The 19,556-nt window shown below is 38.0% G+C and overlaps 1 protein-coding gene across 1 annotated transcript in view; it reads left to right on the forward strand.

The window, feature by feature from the left end:
- lrrc4ca (leucine rich repeat containing 4C, genome duplicate a) overlaps positions 1–19,556 on the forward strand; it is a 152,241-nt gene that overhangs the window by 82,740 nt on the left and 49,945 nt on the right. Inside the window, exon 2 of the mRNA XM_020615207.1 lies at positions 15,899–16,037. The gene's annotated coding sequence lies outside the window, so the exon portion shown is untranslated. The remainder of the gene's footprint in view (positions 1–15,898; positions 16,038–19,556) is intronic.

Genomic DNA, 19,556 nt, shown 5'->3' on the forward strand with positions numbered 1-19,556 from the left:
TTCCCTTTGTTATTCAGATATCTCAAACACACACACACACACACACAAAACATTCTCTGCCCCAGCTTAAATCACTCTATTTCTGTGAAGAAACACATGCTTTCCATGTACAAGACGGTTTTCATTTTTGGCCAACTCAAATTTTTAATTCTTGTCTCAGTATATACAATATGATCCATGTTTATATGTCAGCATATATTTTCAAATTTACAAATGTAAGTAAAGAAACCAGTAAAGCTGATTTCTCCATGTGACTGCCTTCTATTTCTGCTGCATCTCAGCAAGCATTCTGCAGTCGCTGTCAAGAAAAACATCGCTGTGTGCTCAGTGCACACCAGTGTTATTCCAATCAAACCTACTTCTGTCTGTGGGCATGAATATTGTCTTGTTCCCAAATAGAAAATGACAGTGTTGAGTGCTGCTCTGGCAGGCCAATGAAGGGACAGCTCCAAGATGCTTTACAGTGATTACCAGGCCAACCTATGCTGGACCAGAAACAGGCCAGCAGCATCAGAGAGGGAAAGGTAACCTAATAACGCAGTAACAGCCAGCAGTCATACTGTCTTGTGCACAGCAGACACAATTTGTTACAAATTAACAAGTTTAAGCTGCTACACTCTATGGCCCTTAACTACAAAACCTGTTGAAAAATGTTACATATTGTAGGAAAGACATGGGGCAATACTGACTGATAATGAATCAAATCTGTAAATGTTCAGTGCAGAAATAAGTCATATGCTAACCTATATCACAGAGTGGAAGCAGGGGGGACAAACTAGCCACTGTCAAAAGTGAAAAGGTGGTTTCCAACATGGCTTCCAATAACTGATAGCTTACAGTGATTCTGGCTTTCTAGCTTTCGAGATGCAACATGCAGTTAAAATAGCCTGTATTCTAATTTAAATATGCCAGATACACTGTATAAAGAAGACAGCTTGGGAATAGTTGGAAGGCATTTTAATAGACTAGCAGTTTCCTTTGCAAGATCTGTCTACTGATTGAACAGATATTAAACTGATATTGATTATCCATAAACAGCAATTAAGTGTATTTCCCAGTGTCCCTTTAAAGAGCTGCGTTGTCCAACAGCTGCAGGACTCACATGTGGCATGACATCTCTGCCAATGAGTTATGAGCTATTATTACTATTGCTGTGACAAATCTAGTTCAGAATAACCTGAAGCATGTTGTTTTTAGCAAAAATGCAAAGCTTTTTGGGGGGGGAAATATCAGGCTATTTTATAATAGTGATAGGTGGACTGATGAATGATAAATTAAGGAAATTGAGATTCACCTCATGTAGGTTAGGTGTTAGGGTTACTACTGCCAAGTAGCATCACAGGAGTAAAAGTGTAAACTAAATGCTTTAAATGTAATCGTTAATCTATCTAAAAATGAAAATCACCCTAACAACATCAACTTTGAAAGTAATGAAGCTTTCTTTTAACTTTTTTTTTATTCAGTGAATGTTGGAATTAATCACAGAAGCAGCACCATTATGTCATGATGTACGCTAAAGCACAGTGTGTACCAGATAGCGTGTTTAAAGGTAGAAAAGTGCCTCACAGACCATAATGACATAAATGTGCCTTTTGACGCCAATAGTGCCATGGAAACCACTCTTTGGAAATGATGGGGGGACAAAAACAGAGGGGTGTCCACTGAAACTAATTGATTCAAACAAAAGGAAAATATCTAAAAGGCATATTTAGACACTAGTTTTTGTGGTGGGGAAACAGACAACACTCACAAGCAAAACAACCCTTTTATAGGGGAGGACATTCTCTTTGGCATGACACCCCTTTGTTAATGTGTGGACAATTTATGGATTCATCTACTAGAAACAGTTTTTGCTGACTGAGAAACTTACAGCATTACTTGAAACTGAAGAATTCAAAACTGGAGAATTAAAACATTGTTCAAGAATTATCTATCTATCTATCTAGCTATCCTAAAGGTGGCGTTCCTCTGTGCCTGCTAATGGAAGAATATATCCAATCTCACTGGGATTGTCTAGTAAATTAAATGGTGAGAATAAAATGCTGTCATTTCATGCTGTTTTCATAATGTAAATATTATGTAGGAGCCTAGTATTGTAAACAGTTGCAGCATCTGTTGAGGGACCCAGATGTTGTTATACTGCTGTGCTGAAAAATATTCACATTATTAATATCTCTTCTGTTATCATCTTTGAAAACTGTAACAGAAAACAAGACTTAAATTATCCATTACAGTAATCCACAAGTAACCTAAGTAATGTAATGTTCATGTTGTTAAGGGTTGCACTGCAAACATTCATGGCTCAGAATCAAGCATTTCATATTTGAGCTCTGCTGTACTGATGGTTCAGTTTTATTCTTTTGTAGTGTGTGAGTACGAACACTGCTGCAGCAGGCCTTAAGTAAAGGCAAACTATTTACCTTTTGTAATGTGTCCTCAGGTTTCATTGCAAAGTCTGGAACCGCTTTTGCAAAAAGATAAGGTACAGTGGTAAATAGAAAAATAGAGTTGAAGAAAAAGATATTTGTCACTAGGTTGTATTGTATGGTATGACAACAACCATGGGAATAGACTCAAGATGGCCTTTGCTGAGCTTTATATCCTTAGTCAAAAAGTCCTTTGCTAATGTAACAGGAAAATCCTTTAAGAATTCAACCTACATAGGAACAAATCTCTAAGGTACTTCTTAACAGCTGTAAAAGATAAAGATTCATGATAAAACTACATAGGTGCAGGGTTCAAAGAAACAAGTTAGGATTTTTTGAGTCCCATATGAGTCAGGTACTGGAGATCTTCTGTGAAACCTTCAGTATCCCTTTAGAAAAGGCATACAGGTATATTTTTGGCACCATTATTGAATGAAATTTAATACAGAAGAAAACTCTGTTCCTGTTATTCTTTAATTTACCAAACCAATACCACTCACGAGCCAAACTTTCAAAAATAAAATAAGTAAATCATTATTTAAATATTAAACCTGATGCAAGGGTTAATTTGTGTCAGAACAAGCCAGATCCGGATCCGGCACCTCTCAAATTGTGACCCAGCACCTCATTTACATGTGAAAGAAATTGCCCACAATACCCCACGGGGCAGGATATTCATAGTTCGGGTTTTGGCTGGGATTGTGTGTTTTTGAGTGTTCAGAGTGTTCGGTCTGTTGCCTTGTGTGTGTGCGTTTAATAAAAGATTTGCTCCTTCGAGTGCAGAAGAGGCAAGATTCTTTCTGCAGCTCCTTCTTTAACCAGTTGACGTTACATTATGACTAATATCTAAAAAGTCCAAAATCTACAAAAATACTTTCTGTACAACTAACATTTTAGAACAGCATACTGCACAAAAATTAGAATAATTAAATACAATAAAGACAGGCAGTTAGGCTAATTATGTAAGAATGTAACCAGCCTGTGCAAATCATACCGGGTCAGGTGTAAATTAAGTGTAACGTTATGTTAGCCAGGGAGTGAAAATGCGAAAAAGTCAAAGCACAACAAAACTAGTCAGAAATTGGAAGCTCAACAGGTCAAGCGCGACCCAGTTATAAAACCTAGAGCTGTTAATGAAAGGGTTAGTACAAGCCAAGTCTGGTGATGAGGTCATAGATATCAAAAGGACTGAAGCAAAGCACAGAATAACATGAGAGAGGACTTCTGCCCCATGACTATGTTATGGACTGTTTTAAATAATTGAAGATAAAAACATTTATTTAACATTACTGCCTTATATAGTCTCTGGTGTGCTTTAAAGTTGTTGCTGTTATATTGTTGAATATAATGTTACAGTGTAGTAAGGCCCCAAATATGATGTCAGGTTTGCTTTTGATTGAACAGATTAGAGGCCATAGCCTCCCATAGAGCTGTAATTGGGCCTGAAAAGTTAGGCCTGACAGGGCCCGAGCCCGACAAGTACATTTTTGATTGACAGCCCGAACCCGTTTACAGCCCGACATTATTCAAATGTGCGCACGGCGCACGCACACAGCTTTTGCTAAGAATGAGTCATTTATACATGTTTTAACATAATTTATTGATACCGTATTGAACATCTCAGCACTCTAAATGGGCCTACAAGTAAAAAAGGAAAAACATTACAAATTACAATTATTAATTATTTATAAATAGGCCAACGCGCCAGCAAAAATGAGTCTTTCTTAACAGAGGCAAGCCTTTGTTTCACCTCATCTATCTTCATTCTTTGCAATGCATCTTTCTCACGCTAATTGAAACGCATCACGTGACCACTCATTTAACGCGCGAGCCCAAGCCCGAGTCCAGCCTGAGTAAAAATGATAGAAATTAAGCCCAACCTGTCGGGTGCCCGACGGTCGGGTCGGGTTCGGGCTAAGAATTACAGCTCTAGCCTCCCAGTCCTAATGTATTTTGCACCAATTACACTACACATCAGTAACTTACACTTGCAAATGCTAATGCCTGTGATGTTTTGCATCTGAGCCGCCCCCTTAATGTGGAAACTATGCAAACGCCCCAATTACTGAGGAAATATTTTCATTCTGGTGTTGTGTCGCGATCTGTTCCCATATCAAGATGTGTATCCCCTAACCTTATCCTAACTGCAACCGCAGAGGGGGACGCTACTAGAAACATAGTTTTAACAAGGGGAAACACGTCCTGATGGGGGAATATATTTTGACACAAGACCAGGACCTCCTCTCCCCACTCTGACATGCCAGGGTCCATCACCAAATGATATTCCAGGACCTCATAATTTACAAATTAAGCACTGAGTAGATCTCTGGAAACTTATGATTCCGCATTGGCTTCCACGATCAACCATGACAAGTACTTGGCTCCCATCCTTCTAACTCACACCCATTACACACACAACGTGAATTTTAAAGTAGTCACTGAAACAGATGGCACTACTCGGATGCAACGAGAATGCCAAGAAATTCTTTGAACATGCTGAGTTCAACATCTAATGCAAACCATGTTTTCACAGACTGTTACCTGATCATAGGCCTGGCTTGGTTTTTTTTTCTTCTTCATTTTTGTCAGTAATGATTTTCATGGTCAAATCACACAGCCACAGTCTGTCCACTGTTACTTCAGATAACACTTGGCAATAACATGTTTCCATCACAAGCACATGTGCTGGATCAGCTGGTTCCTGATCATATCTCTGTCTCATGCACTGTATCACTTTTCTCTGCCTATACTGTAATTTGCTGTTGATCGAGTGCATTTCAGAATTTTACAGAACATGTTCATGTTTTATATTTTTCAGTTTTAAAACTAGATTAATGTAATGCATTTGTATAATTGTATTCATGCTAGTGTATTGTGTTTTATGATTGACTTTCAGTAGTAGTTTAAACCAGTGAAATTAAATGCAAAATGCTGTATGAAACTTTGTTTATTTTTTATACTTCTCTCTCCATTTCATTGCCTACTTGGTTTTGGTATATTGTTAGGGTGTATGATTCAAGTGTAAATACGTGTTTTTTGAAACAGACTGCAAACTATTTTGTATTTTTACTGCATTTTAAAATGATGAGTGTGAGAGAACTTTTGTTGCCAACAAAACACCAAGACATATCATCTGTGAATGAGAATGGAGGTAATAATGAAAGATGGAATAATCCATGCATTAGGTAGAAATCTACTTGTCACATTTGAAACATGAAGGTCATTTACTCGAAAGGGCAATATTGTAATGGGAGTTGAAAGTGTTATGAATGCAAGCTTCTGTTGCATGCTTTAGTAAAGAGAGATTTATCTTCCCTCCAAAGCTGGAATAAAAATTGAGAATAATGCCAAGATAGGGTGAGACCAGTATCCCTATATATAAAGCCATGGTGACCAGGACCAAACACTAATCAGCAAAGCACTCTTATGTGGAGCTAATCAATAGACTGACACATGCAAACTGTTTTCCAGATCACAGGCCAAATCTGCAGCTTCTGCTGATGTGCAGGTTTAAGGCACTGTTGAAGAGCAGTCAGTCTAGAAATCAATCATATTTCCATAAAAGATAATGGTGAGATGTTTTCCTTTTCTTTTTCTTTGTTTTTTTTTTTTTTTTTTTTTTTACATTATTTTCACTCTTAAATTGAAAAATTACTTTATTGTTACTCAGATTTTTTAAATGTATTCCAGGCACCAAATTTTTAGCTTGCAGAACAACCACTGTTTTTTTCCATCATGTATTTGAATAGCAATGTTAGCAAAGGAGGGCTGGCTGAAGCTGCAGCAGCAACACACTCATACAGCACAAATGGTGTAGTGGAACAGCCTTGTTACATATGAATGTCCTCTGTACATAAAATGTTTTCCTATTCCCTCTTCCTTCCATTTATATCAGTCAATGCTGTTTAGCTACTAGCTCTTCATGTTTTTCTTTTGATATGGGAGTCTCACACATGACTTGCTCTGATCCAAGGGTGGCAAGAAAGTGTGCTTACAGAGTTGACAAATGTTTTCCAATAAGAGTTGCTCTTGAAAAATTAACATACAGTCGCCAGATGACATCATATATACATGTAAATTTGAATTTACATATCACAGCATTTTCCTGCAGTTCTCGGTGGAGTGGCTGTTAAACAGAAAGCACTGTCATCATCAGAAGCCCTAGATTAGACATGGCACAGTACAAATCTGCATTAGCTGTACGGATTTGTCTCCAAATGCAAATTCATCAAAACATTAACAGTTTCCCCCAGGGTTAAAAAAATCTCCAGTTTGTCAGTCTGGAGTGATGCAAGAATCTGAGCAGCTATTTAATTTAGTCATAAATTTGCTAATATCTTACGAGAATTAGTGGCATCTAGGAGTCACTGATTACTTATCAAATAATAGAAAGATATTTTTGACAATACCATACTGTTTCCAATACCAGTTTCAAGGATTTAATATGGCAACAAGAGTTATTTCTTTGATACTGCAGCTGTGATGTAAGCCGCATCATTCTGTCTTGTTTTAAAGATAAACTGCACCATTTCTACAAGATTTTTTAAAAATTAAAGTGGGGGGGGGGTATTTACTGTAAAGACCTTCTCACCAATTTCCAGATTCTCTGTCTTTGCTTGAAGAAATCCTTGTGTTGAAGCCTTAATTTTAGCTTATTAAGACATGTTTGTGCTCACTTAAGTATATATAAATGTCCCTATGCTATGATCAGATTGACATATTCTCACCACCACATTTCTGATATGCAGTGAGTAGGGGGAAAAAAGTGACACTGACATAAAAGGAATAGCAAGCAAGATATATTAATTATTTGTTACTTTGGGTGCAGCCATTGTTTCATACCCATAGCCAAGGGTTCAATTGGGCCAGAGCCCACCGGTGCATTGCAGGTTTCAGAGACTATCTGCTGCAGACCAAATAAATGTAGAATGTAGCTCCTTTTCTTTGGCTTTGTACATACATGAGTCACCAAATTGAAAGAGAGAGAGCTGTGCACAATCTGTGCAAACAAGGAGCTGTTTTACAAACTCCATGTTTATGCAGTGAAATCATGCTGTGCTAAAGATGAGACCAGCACCATCAAAGCTGTTGCTTTATTTTCAGTAGAAATCTAAATATTGTTTCCTCTGAGGAGTCACAGTACAGCACACATTTGGTAATCTGAGGATCTAGATGCAGACCACATACTATGATGTTACAATGAAAAGTGAACAGTGTATTAATAAAAATTACTGGAGTACCGACAGCATGATACTTGCACACAGGCAGGTAAACAGGGACACAGTATTATAATGGTTAGAAGTGAGACATGTGTAGATGATGGCAAGCTCAGCTTTGTGATATAGATAAGAAATCACACAGGTAAACTAGAAGAAACAGCTATACAAACTATAGGAACACAGGTAAGTGTATTGGTACAGCAGGTATGGTGACTGGCTCAGGTAAGTACTACAAGGCAGGCAATACAACTGGCTCATCAAAGTGCTACCATGTAGGTAATATAAAACACTGTAAATATAAAAGCAGGGATATGGCAGGGTTATTATCATATGCTAAACAAAAAAATAACATGAAAACTATTGGTTTCGAAACATTTTTGTAAACTGAAATCAAATAATATGCAAGCAAATGCATAGTCATTTCAGGTAGCAGCATCTGTGGCATAGAAATCAAAGATATAAATTGAACATATCTAAAGTTGAAAGGAACACTGTTTACATACAAAGATGCCATGAGGAAGAACAATAGCAACGAGGCTAATGTGAGCAATACATCCAGCAGGTTGCAGAGCTGAACACATTGCTTGGAAAGATCAGATGAATGAATGACCTGCTCCAGTGGATACAAAAAACGAAACAACACACTCATTAATCTATTCATTGAAACTAGTATGTCAACCAGATTATGTGACATGTAAGCTTCCAAAGAATTTAATGCTGTACTTGATCCAAAATTCAAAACTCAGAGGGCTGCATGCATCAATACACTGATTGCACTGAAAATGCAAAGTGCAGTCTCAAAGAAATGGTGTGAGAGGCCGGTGCATAGATGGCTGGACTGAAAAGGGTCTGTCTGACTCATTTTTGGGAATTTCTGCAGGTTACCAAGCTCCCACCAACCCACCTCAGCACGCCCTGCTTAGTTCGCCTTGCATTTGTCATCCACCCACTGGGGAGACAATAGCAAAGCGAAGAGAGAGCACTAAATTAGCTTCAAGTAAACTGGTCAGTCCTTCAAAATGTGCTCTTGCCTTTTGTGTATTACAGTTTTTCTGTTACTTTGGCACGCTGCTCGAATCATCCTTGATTTTTGCAAAACAGTAAGAGCATTCCTTGAAACAGAATAGCACCACGCTTTTGCGTGGTGCTATTCCTTTAAAAAGCGTGCCACTTGCTCAGAATAATTTGCTTATCTCTCAGAAGTACATACTTAGAGTATGTCAATGAACATGTCAGTGCCATCAGAATGACAAGTCCTTGTGTCATCCTTGTGTCACCATGGCAGTCAGAATGCCCAGTCATGTTGTCAGTATAAGAGTGCACTCTCTTAGGATTCTCTGATGTAAACTGTGGCTCTGGTTTTGATGACAGTGATTGAGAATCCACAATGCTGCACTTTTTCTATATGGCAGGTATCAGTTTCAACAGAAAACATTTCACATTACTTTGTGTGGGAGATTTATTGCAAAAGATGGACAGGATTGACATTTACACTTTTACTGTCATTGTAACACAGAAAAGAAACACATTAGAAATGCAAATATAGGAAACACCCCCTAACATTCGGCTGCCTTCGACCACCCTTGGCCACGATTGACAATATTGTCCATAAGTGTGGCCCTTTTTCATGCAAATAGAAAATTATTATAACCCTGATATATAGCAGCCAAGCAGGCGTTACAGTACACTGTACACAGTGAAGGCAGACAAAGAACTAAGAACAGGTTACTGACCTGAGGGGTTTTTGTTGTACATGGATTAACAGGTTAAAATCATAATTTTGTTGACAATTTCACATGATCCTGTACCTGTTGGTTCGTTGAAAGTCTCACAGACATTGCTGTCATGACAACATACAGTATCTGTGACCTTAAAACTATTCAGAAGCAGGTTTGTTCTCAGGTGTCCAATGTAAACAAGATAACCGCTCAGATTTAAATGAGGTCAGAACAGGAAATCTATATGAATGTGCTGTTCTTATGCGATGTCAGAACGCATATTGATTTGCAGTGTCCCTTCCCTTTTCAGGAGACAAGTGGCCCTAAACCATGTTGGCATCTGCATTCATGATGTTTCTCCACTCATTTATTCAAGTTTTTTCTTTACTTAGTCACCTGTCTGTACCTGGTTCACACACAGCTTTGCTCCACAGGAGCATGTCTGTGGAGTGTTTGCCCACACCATGTAGTGATTATAAGCTCACCTGCTCTCTTGCTAATGGTATGAACAAGTGTCTATTCTACAGGTAAGCCATTGTCATCTACGATGTGTCTCTCTTGAGGTTCTGTGTGTTAGTGAAGCAGCAGAGAGAAATAAAGAGAAAGTAAGGAGCAGTGATCAGTTCTACATCAGGGTATTTTCTAAAGGTTTATGTGTCGGGGCGACAGAGGCATGAGAAGAGGCAGAGAGGGAGAAATTAAGAAGTAATGTAGCACGTAATTCAGCCATATGTTGATGTTCACCTTGGGGGAGAGGCAATATCAGGCATATGTGTTTAGATTCCAAAAGACACAGTCAACAGTGTTATCCTCCTAGGTGTGTGTGTTTTCAGATAAATACATAATAATAAAATCTAAATATGATTACATGGTCATGACATTAGTTTCTCCAAGTCATTTGATAGCATGTTTTATTGTATGATTGTATGGCCTCCACTGGACTCTTTTCAATGGGTCACAAGATGTGTTCCACTCACAGAAAATTATTACCTGTCTCTCTAGTTCCCCTGTGCTCTAAATATCTTTGAATCTGTAGTTTAAAGCCTGCAGTTTTAGTCCTTTATAGTTTATTTTCACTGCTCTCATAAGTGTTGAAGGACAAAGCAGACAGCTCTTTGTGGAGACAGAACCTCTGATGACCCTATTGTACACTACCTGCTCAACACCAAAAAGCAGACAGATAGGTTATTGACTAGCTTGGGAACATAGTGGAGAATTTAGCTAAAGAGCCAGATATTTCCCTTAAGAGATGGTTATGTTGAAGCTGTTTTCAGGCAAGCATGTACCATATGATATATATAAAATAATGTAGCTTCCATCTCATGTGTATGCAAACAACTCTCCACATTGCAGAAGCAGTTACATTAACATGATGTACTGTCAAAGCTGGTGTTGCTAACTCAGTAGTTGTTATATAGGCAACTGGGGGGTGGGGCCTTGAGATTGGGTCCTGAATTATAACTAGAGTCAACCTTAGAGGAGTCTTGTTCAAACAGTTTATTATTCCTTCTTTAGGTGAAAGATTACACATGAAAACCTATGCCATTTTGATCAGAAAGCATGAGGGCACACTGCCTTGTGACAAAGTGTACCCTATATCTGGCTACCACAACAGAACAGATGGTCTTTGTAGTGTCTTGGCAATCAATACACAATAAATTTAAAAGGCAACAAACGTGAGAAAGTAGTTAATAACATCCATCAGCAGCCTAATTAGCCTTGTCTGGGTCAAACCCTTTAACTACACATGGGGCTTATGACCTTATGTGAGGTCATTCAACTTGCAAAAGCTCCTGGTAAGACTAATATATTTACATTAGTTTGATTTTTTTTTTTTTTAAAGTAGGCCAAAGATTGCATTTTTACTGGTTGTACCAGAAGAATTCTTAGGTTAAAACTGAGAATCTTGGATGCACTGATACATTCCTACCTACTCCTTAAGTTTTCTATGGTTTTATAACTTAATTCGACAAGAGCACACTCGCTAACTAAAAGCAGAACACGTAGGAGATCACTGAGGCTGTGCTGTTATTGCATTCTGCAGGATTCTGCTAAGAGAAGGGCCACAGGGCTTCTGTCGCAAAGTGATTCAGCTTGTGATTTGGCACATCTGAGTTCATTGCTTCACTTTATATAAAAGCCCTGCATGGCTACAGCTGTGGCTGTGGGACGACAGCTAGTATTAAACAAATCTGCTTTCTTAAGTATACAATGCTTACTGAAACATGTGTGTGTTTGTGTGAGTCAGTCAGTGTGAGAGAGAGGGACAGAGAGAAAAAGAGGGAGATATTTGTTTGACTCACTCACTTACAACCTAGTAGACTATGGTTTCACCTTGGTTTTCAGTTCCACAGAGGACAGGCACATGAACTGGTTAGACATGGTACACAGGTACACATAGTACACAGAGCAGTTTGCACTCACTGGGACTTTCAGTGGAGCAACATCGGAAGTAAATTGTTAATATTTAAAGCTACAATATGTAACTTACCCAGCACTCCCTCTTCCTGCGCCACCATGCTCTACTACGATCTGCTACACTCTGCCACACTCTGCCCAGCTCTTCAGGTATGTGTCGCTATGAAATTACAATTAATGAGAATGCAACAAAACTTAATGATCAAACAGACATAATTGAAAATGTCTGACTGGTTAGAGGTCTATCATGCTCAAAACCTTCAAGAAGCATATATTTCAGCACTGTTGAATGAGTCTGAGTCACAGGAGGCTTATTTCTACAACAAAACTATTTGAAAAAAGTAACATACTGTAGCTTTACTGACAAGCATAAACCAAGACAAAAAATTGTCATAATGGACATATAAAAAATAACAAATCAATAATCAATATTATTTTGACTCTGAAACAGGAATTAATGTTGCAATGCTGGTCTCTGTCATAAGTGCCATCCACTGTACTACTGCTTTGTCTCAAGCAGACCCAAGCACTCCGTTAGGAGCACACCAACGTTGTCACTGGTATTTTTTTGCCAGCAGGTAACCAGCTATCACCTCTTCCAATTACGAGACTACCTCGGGTTGTCATCATCATCCTGATCATTTGTGTTTATCCTGTGTGACCTGTGTGATGTCTCTACACATAGATTGGTGTTAATGATCCCTCTCAAGAACCAGTTGCCAGTGTTTTATAGAGAGAGCCTGTCTTTAGTAAAGTGAATGTGTATGAAGTCATTTTTTTTCACTGTATTGTGTATTGCTAGTGCTTCATGTGTTAATGGCTGTATCCTCCATGTTAGAGTAGAGGGTGTGTTCATGGCTACAGTATGTACAAGGCTGGGCTCTGGACATAGTGGTGGCTTTTTATGATTCATTGTATGCTTTACTCAGTGGATTCACTGGGCCATCAATGTGCAGAGAGAGCCAAATTAAAATATATCAAAGAGATGTGGTGATACACACAGTAGTCCAGAGGGCTTTTTAAAAATAACGTTGAGTTGAGCTATACTGTATTTTCAGAATGGTAGACCTTTACATATTGCAGTACTTGCAGAAAATACACCTGTACTTCACTAAGAGTTTCTTTTGTTTACAGTCTTTCGGTTTTGCTTGTTTACTTTGGAGCCTTTGATTCAGAATATAGTTGACATTTCTTTCATAAAACATAGACACAAAATTGCTGCCAACAGTGACTCATTAATGTTTGTGCATGGTATACAAACATATTCAGTGTGTTAACACTTCCCAAGTTTAGGAAAAACTGTCAACAGTCAGCAAATGAAACTCTTTAGGGAATAGATCTCTTATTATTGTATATACAGTTTTGTCAAAGGCAGTGGTATTGGATCATGTACATATTTAATTGAAACCAATACTATTTTTTTTTGGATTGTGACATAATATGCAAACATTTTCTTCTTTCTTAATAAGGTGTTGTTGATTTTTACTTTTTAAGATTATTCTGGACATTAACACAATAACAAAGCACGCCTTGGAAACTCAGATCACGTGGAAATTGGATTAATGCAGATCAGAAAATGCTTTAAAGGATTTAAATAATAACTTTAATCTGTTTGGCTGCAGTAAGTGGGTCACAGTATAAATGTATGAAGACCCCAGTGTTCCAGTCCGAGTCAAGTCTCAAGTCCTCATTGTCTGAGTCAGAGTCACATCTCAAGTCCCCAGTGTTCAAGTCCAAGTCAAGTTTCAGATCCCTAGCATTTGAGTCTCAAGTTCCTAGTGTTCAACTCTGAGTCGAGTCTGAGTCACCAAAGATTAATTCGAGTCAAGTCCGAGTCCCCATTAACCGAGTTACAGTCATTAATAAACACAGTTGACACAGCCCTCACCATTTTATATTCCCAACTTTTTAACAGTGTATTGCAGAGGTCATGCTAAACTTTCTTATTGTCCATTATTTTGACGGATTGAGTCATAAAAATTCCATCTATATGTAAATAACTTCAAAATAAGGTTAATGACTCATGTTGACTTTTATACTGTACATGCTGAATTTAACACCATAAGTAAAAGAAAAAATATTGCGTTATGAGCGTGTACTGTATTGTACATCTCTTCAGTTGAAACTTGTATACACAACCTTGTGTCTATGTGTGATTTTAGAGCATTGTCAGCAGGACACAGTTTAGAAACTTGACTAAAGAACATAGCCTCATGTGCATGTGGACAAGAAAGAGGGATTCGATTCAAGGGTCTGCATTCTGTCTACGTACGCTGACATTTTTCAAGCAATGTGGTATATGCACAGTCCATGCTTTTTATTGAGCGGACAGTCCACTCAGACACAAATTTCTGGCCCACACATGGGTGTCATGGGAAGATGATGAAAGTTACATCACTAGACCGTTTCGGACATGCAGAAAGTATTATTTGCCCTTTACGGTGCACACCGTTCTACATGTCAGCCAAAAGTGAGTCTGAGAGGGACTGTGGCAAAGGGCAAGGCTTAAATTACTGACAGAGAGTCTGGAGAAAAAGCTGAACAGGTGTCTGTGGGCTTTTGCACAATGCTGAACACACAGTGAGAGTTACCTTCACTTAGATGAAATATAAAGCAGAAACTAGCTTTCAATACATGCTATTGTTTATTATAGAATGTTAATGCACTGTCTCTCTATGCCTTGTTCAGAAAGTCAGAATACCAAAATTCACTTTCCTGGAATATTAGATACACACAGCCACATCCAGTGTATTCCAATAAACCAGCACTGTAATGTATCCTATCATAATGAAACATATTATAGTCAGTGTTGTTGTGACTGTGTCAGAGAGGTGCTGGTATGCTGTGGCACTGTTGGAATACTGTAAGTGTTGAGTAGTAAATGACAGTATCTTCTGTAATTCAAATGATTGTGATACCTTTGTGAATACTTCTTCTTGCTGTTTGCCAATTAGTTTTAATGCAAAGACTGCAGGAGAGTAGACTGCAATTTAATAAAAAGTTGCAGGTCATTCAAAATTACACTAAACTTTGCATTGAACTTCTGACTTTGTGTTGTTGTCTGCCCTTTCCAACTTGTGACTTTTTTTGGCACAGGCATCTGTTCACCCGGCCCACTTTATTTCTCATCCAAACAGAAAACCAATATTTTAATATTGGTTCTTATTCATAAAGTAGAAGGGATCATGTGACCTTCTTGACAGCAGTTTTTGTTAGTGCAGTGCAGCACCTTGAGAGCAGAAGTGCAAACTGAGAAATGCCCAAAAACGTTCTTTATATTTACATTTCCTAAGGAACACTGTACAAAATTCCCTCCTGATTTCTGGCTACAGCCATTAAGAAGTACTGACTCCAGTTCATCATATTGATTGTCTATTTGCAGAAGTAATGTATACGGAATGAAAGGCACACAGATCTGGAATGCTCAATTGCATGTGTGTTTGGATAAGTTGTGAACATGTATTGCAGGACATTTTGAATATATAGCTTTCCTTGTACCCTTCTAGCCTGAGATGAAAAACTGTTTTGATGACAACGCAATAACAGATCAGGGCAACTGAGATTTACTGCAGAGAAGAATGATCATACAGCAAGTGCTTTTGAGTGTTTCTGTGTGTATGAATGACATGAATTCTTTAAGTTAAGCTCAAAATGAAAGACTAATTATGCAACAAAACCCTTTTTCAGTGGGTTTAAAGTGCGTTGATACTGATTACACATATAATGCAATGTATGCTGTGTTATATAAATTGCATACAACATACAGTACCACAAGTTGTACCATGACAGCATAAAACATAAAACTTGAGTTACAAGGTTCAGTTGTAGAAATTCCAAACAAATATATTACTGATGTAGGTTGACTAGAATTACTTAGTAGGTACTTTCTAATTTGTCAGATTTATTAGAGCGGTTAAAAAGGTTAAAAAGTAATCTTGAAGTTATCATTAGTAACTGTGGTGAGAGCAGAGGTGCTGAGTCACATTCCACTCATCCATATGTGTTTACTGGTCACAATGATGGTTGTTTTATCCCTTGTCACATGGGATAAAAGATGGAGTGTTTATGTTTCTTGTTGATTGTCTGTCCATTTACATTGTTTTCTTCCCTATGGTAGGGAGGATGTGAATGGATGGCCCACTCGATCTCCTGTGTGCCTGAGCAGAAAGACAACCATACAGAGGATTAGAGGGGGAGAGAGGATCACCGTCACATCCAGATGCTGCAAATCTGCTCCCTGCCTCACATGTGAATAGGTATACATTGTCTGGAGCACTGCTTGTTTGCATGAACAGACAGACAACCAAAGAGATAAACAAGCTGAAACTGAGGTTACACAAGGATTACAAGGTTTATGTCATGCTTAAGGCTTTATCCTCTGATTGTCAGTCAAGATTTTCTCTGTAGCAAACTTAGTAAGTCTTTAATGGTGGTAAATTAATAAGCAATTCTAGAAGGAATGCAGGAGTTGTTCAAAGATGTACAAAACACTGATGCTGAACTATGAGCAGGAAGAGGTCTTTACTAATCATGTGGTTGCATGACTGCAGGTTAGAATGGGCTCTTTGTGGAAGAGTTCATGGCGTCTCTGGTGCATATTCTATTTTACTCAAAATGAAACCCAAATTGCACCAATCCATTGATAGCTTCCTTTTAACTTTACATGTATGGTTGTAATTACACATTCAACTATGAATGGTCAACATAAAATAGCTACTTCCCCATTTCAAAATCCTCACATCAAGATCTGTAGCCTTTGAGGTTTTTCATGCATAACATAATTCTGTGGGCTTCTGTTCACCTGCAGAGAAAACAGCTGGTCATGCTTGACTGGCAACATCTTTACTGTGGCAAAGCCACAGAAAATACACTATTCATTTGTAAGCTTGACATATTTAAGGCATGAACTGCCATGTCAGTTACCTGTTTTGGCAACTAATAGATGGATGGACAGCAAGTTTTATAAAAACAATATATGAAAGTGCATGAAGCTCTTTACATTTTGAGATGAGGACATAAAAAATATTCATTAGGGGGTATAAAAAGTGTAATGAATTATTGAGAAAACCACTATTGCCTAATAAATTCAAGCTTAATTCCTGAAATAAAAGCGTTGGGGATAGCTTTGGCTTCAGCATGATTGATATTTGTTCAAAGCTCAGTACTTACTTCATTTATATTAGAGTAAATAGCACGGGAGGATGCTGCTATGCACTATGCATTCAGTTAGTGAAGAATGTGGATCTCATAGCACATCTGTCACCTTCAGGTGAACTTTTTTTGTGAAAGGATTGATCCCACTCTCTTATAAAATGTACCTCAGGGACAGGAAGTCCTATAAGCATCAGATTTGGTGGATTGGTTTCACAAGTCTCCTAGAGCCCTACTGTATAAGTCATTCATCAAAAAACTAAACCAGTCAATCTAATTGAGGTATTATTCTAAAATAAGGGATCTCTTGGCAGTAAATCCTGAGCTATAATGTATGCGGTATATTTTAACCAATATTTCCTCTTCATCAAACTTTACCCAGCCTACATGTATTTGAATTATCATCTTCTTACAAAACCAAATTTTGATACTTAGTCATGACCCACAAAAGATGTTCCCCACAGCCAGAAAGGGATATACAATTTCTCAGTGCCCATGCATTTCAACAACTGAACCTCACATTAATATGTGCAAACCCCTGGCAGTTTGTCAGACTGTGTGTGGCTTGGATGTACTTTACCAGATGGCCAAACTGTGGCAAAGTTTCAAATGGCAATATTTCTGATCATATTTCATCTCAAGACAGAGAACTTCATCTGAAATGTTCTCTCTTTTGAGAAATGGGGCTTTTTCAAAATCATTAATCAAAAACGTATTTTTGTTGTCAAATTATTTGAGCCATGGCTTTGGACTCTTCTTAAGGCCAAATTGCTACTTTTTTTTTTAAGAATGAGAGTGCAGATGGGTCAACATGGTCCAACCAGCACCTTTTTTTCATTCAAATTAAGCTATAAAAATGAATGACTTATTAGTGTAAATCCTTCATTTTAAAACATGACAGAGTTTAAATTTTCTCTGTGGGTGTAAATTAGAATTTAGTTTATTTAAATTTAGATTATAAAAAAAAAAACAGCTTCACTTCAGGCGGCTACAACCTCACTGGCAAGTTTCACTTCAGATTGTTTATATCCAGAGATCTGAGAGATGTATACTGAGACTTTTTTAAATCTATTGTTTAGGTTATAATTCAAAGGCTGGTTCACTGGTTCAGTGTGTCAGTGGCACAGTGGGAAACATCTCTGCGCAAATGTGCACCTTCCTTATTGGAAGTACGCTTGAATGAAGATGCAAAATTGTAACATTTGAGCTGGTGTTCAGTGTCTTTCAAAACTCCAGAAGCCATTAGATTTAGTTATCACATAAAGTAAAACAGATCAAACAACTGAATAAGATAAGCAAGAAAACAAACATTAAAACATTCTAAAGCATGAAAGTTACCATCATTAACCCTCCTTTGAGAACAAATCATTGCTGTCTGTCTTGGGATTCAAATAACATACACAAATGGAGCACAAGACAAAGGAGGACAAAGAACTAAAAAACTATGAACTCCTAAATGTAGTCTGCAGTTTTAGTGGTTATTTTATATATCATGTTTAGCATCATTCTGTTTGTTTAAGCTTCAACATGCCCAACCAGAAATGCCATATTAAACATCATAAACTTGTTAAAATAATAAAATAAAAAAACTTTAGTAGTAAAAACAACTGCCCTTGGACATTGATCCCCTCAGCCCAAACAACCACCCTGCTCTACCCCAGGCTCTGCACCCCTGTGGGCCAAAGGAAGTAGGCTTAACCTGCTTTAGAAGACAGGCATTCTGTTGAAAATAATAGCATCTCTGTGCTCAAATCTTGAGTGGCCATGTGTTACTAATGCTAATTTGACTTAACATGTTAAAAGACACCATGGACAGATGATGATGCTCCATGGTGAGAGATGATATATTGATTCTTTAATGATCATCATCCGATTCATCCTTCAGTGAGTGTGGGCCTTCTCATCTTTTGATACAGCTTTGAGATGCAGTTAATATCAAATAACTAAGCCAGTCATCCAGTCTCCTTCACCATTATATTATGCATCTGCAAAAGCTTAGAGAGTGCTACTGAGGTGAAGCATGCTGTGAATTATTTAACTTACCCTAGATACAGGGGTGAATCAAGAACCCAAGCCAAAAGTAGTCGAGAATTGAAAGTACAAATTCATTCTTCGATCACAAGCCTTATAGGCCAAAGCATGCCTTGTAGGAGAAGAGAGAAGTGTGGATCAAAGGGGAGGTAAAAACAAGATGGCAAGCACACAGATGCACCTAATGATCAAGCCCATGAAATCTGACAAATAGTTTTGAATCTCAGAGACATTGTCACTGAGGTGTTTTTGGAATTTCTCTCACTGACTCTGCAAGCTAAACTGATGTGGCGGTAGAAATTGCAGATAGTGTAGTTGAAACAGGGCCAGCAGAGGGATATCAAACATTGCACAAAGACAAGTTTCTAATGCTACACAAGCTGAGATGGCACCAAGACAGATGGAATGATATGAGTGACAACTGACATATTTGCAGGCCCACAGACTTGCTTCTTACCTCTCACATTATTTTATTTCCTCTGAGCCCTGCTGGATATCAGTAGTGTCTCATACCCTCCAAAACAACATCATGAATAATAAATGGAAGATCTCAAAATAAATAACACACTTTATTAATATATTCAGCACCTCCT

This window comes from Monopterus albus, unplaced genomic scaffold (genome assembly GCF_001952655.1).
Source record: "Monopterus albus unplaced genomic scaffold, M_albus_1.0 scaffold160.1, whole genome shotgun sequence".
NCBI classification, from domain to species: Eukaryota; Metazoa; Chordata; class Actinopteri; order Synbranchiformes; family Synbranchidae; genus Monopterus; species Monopterus albus.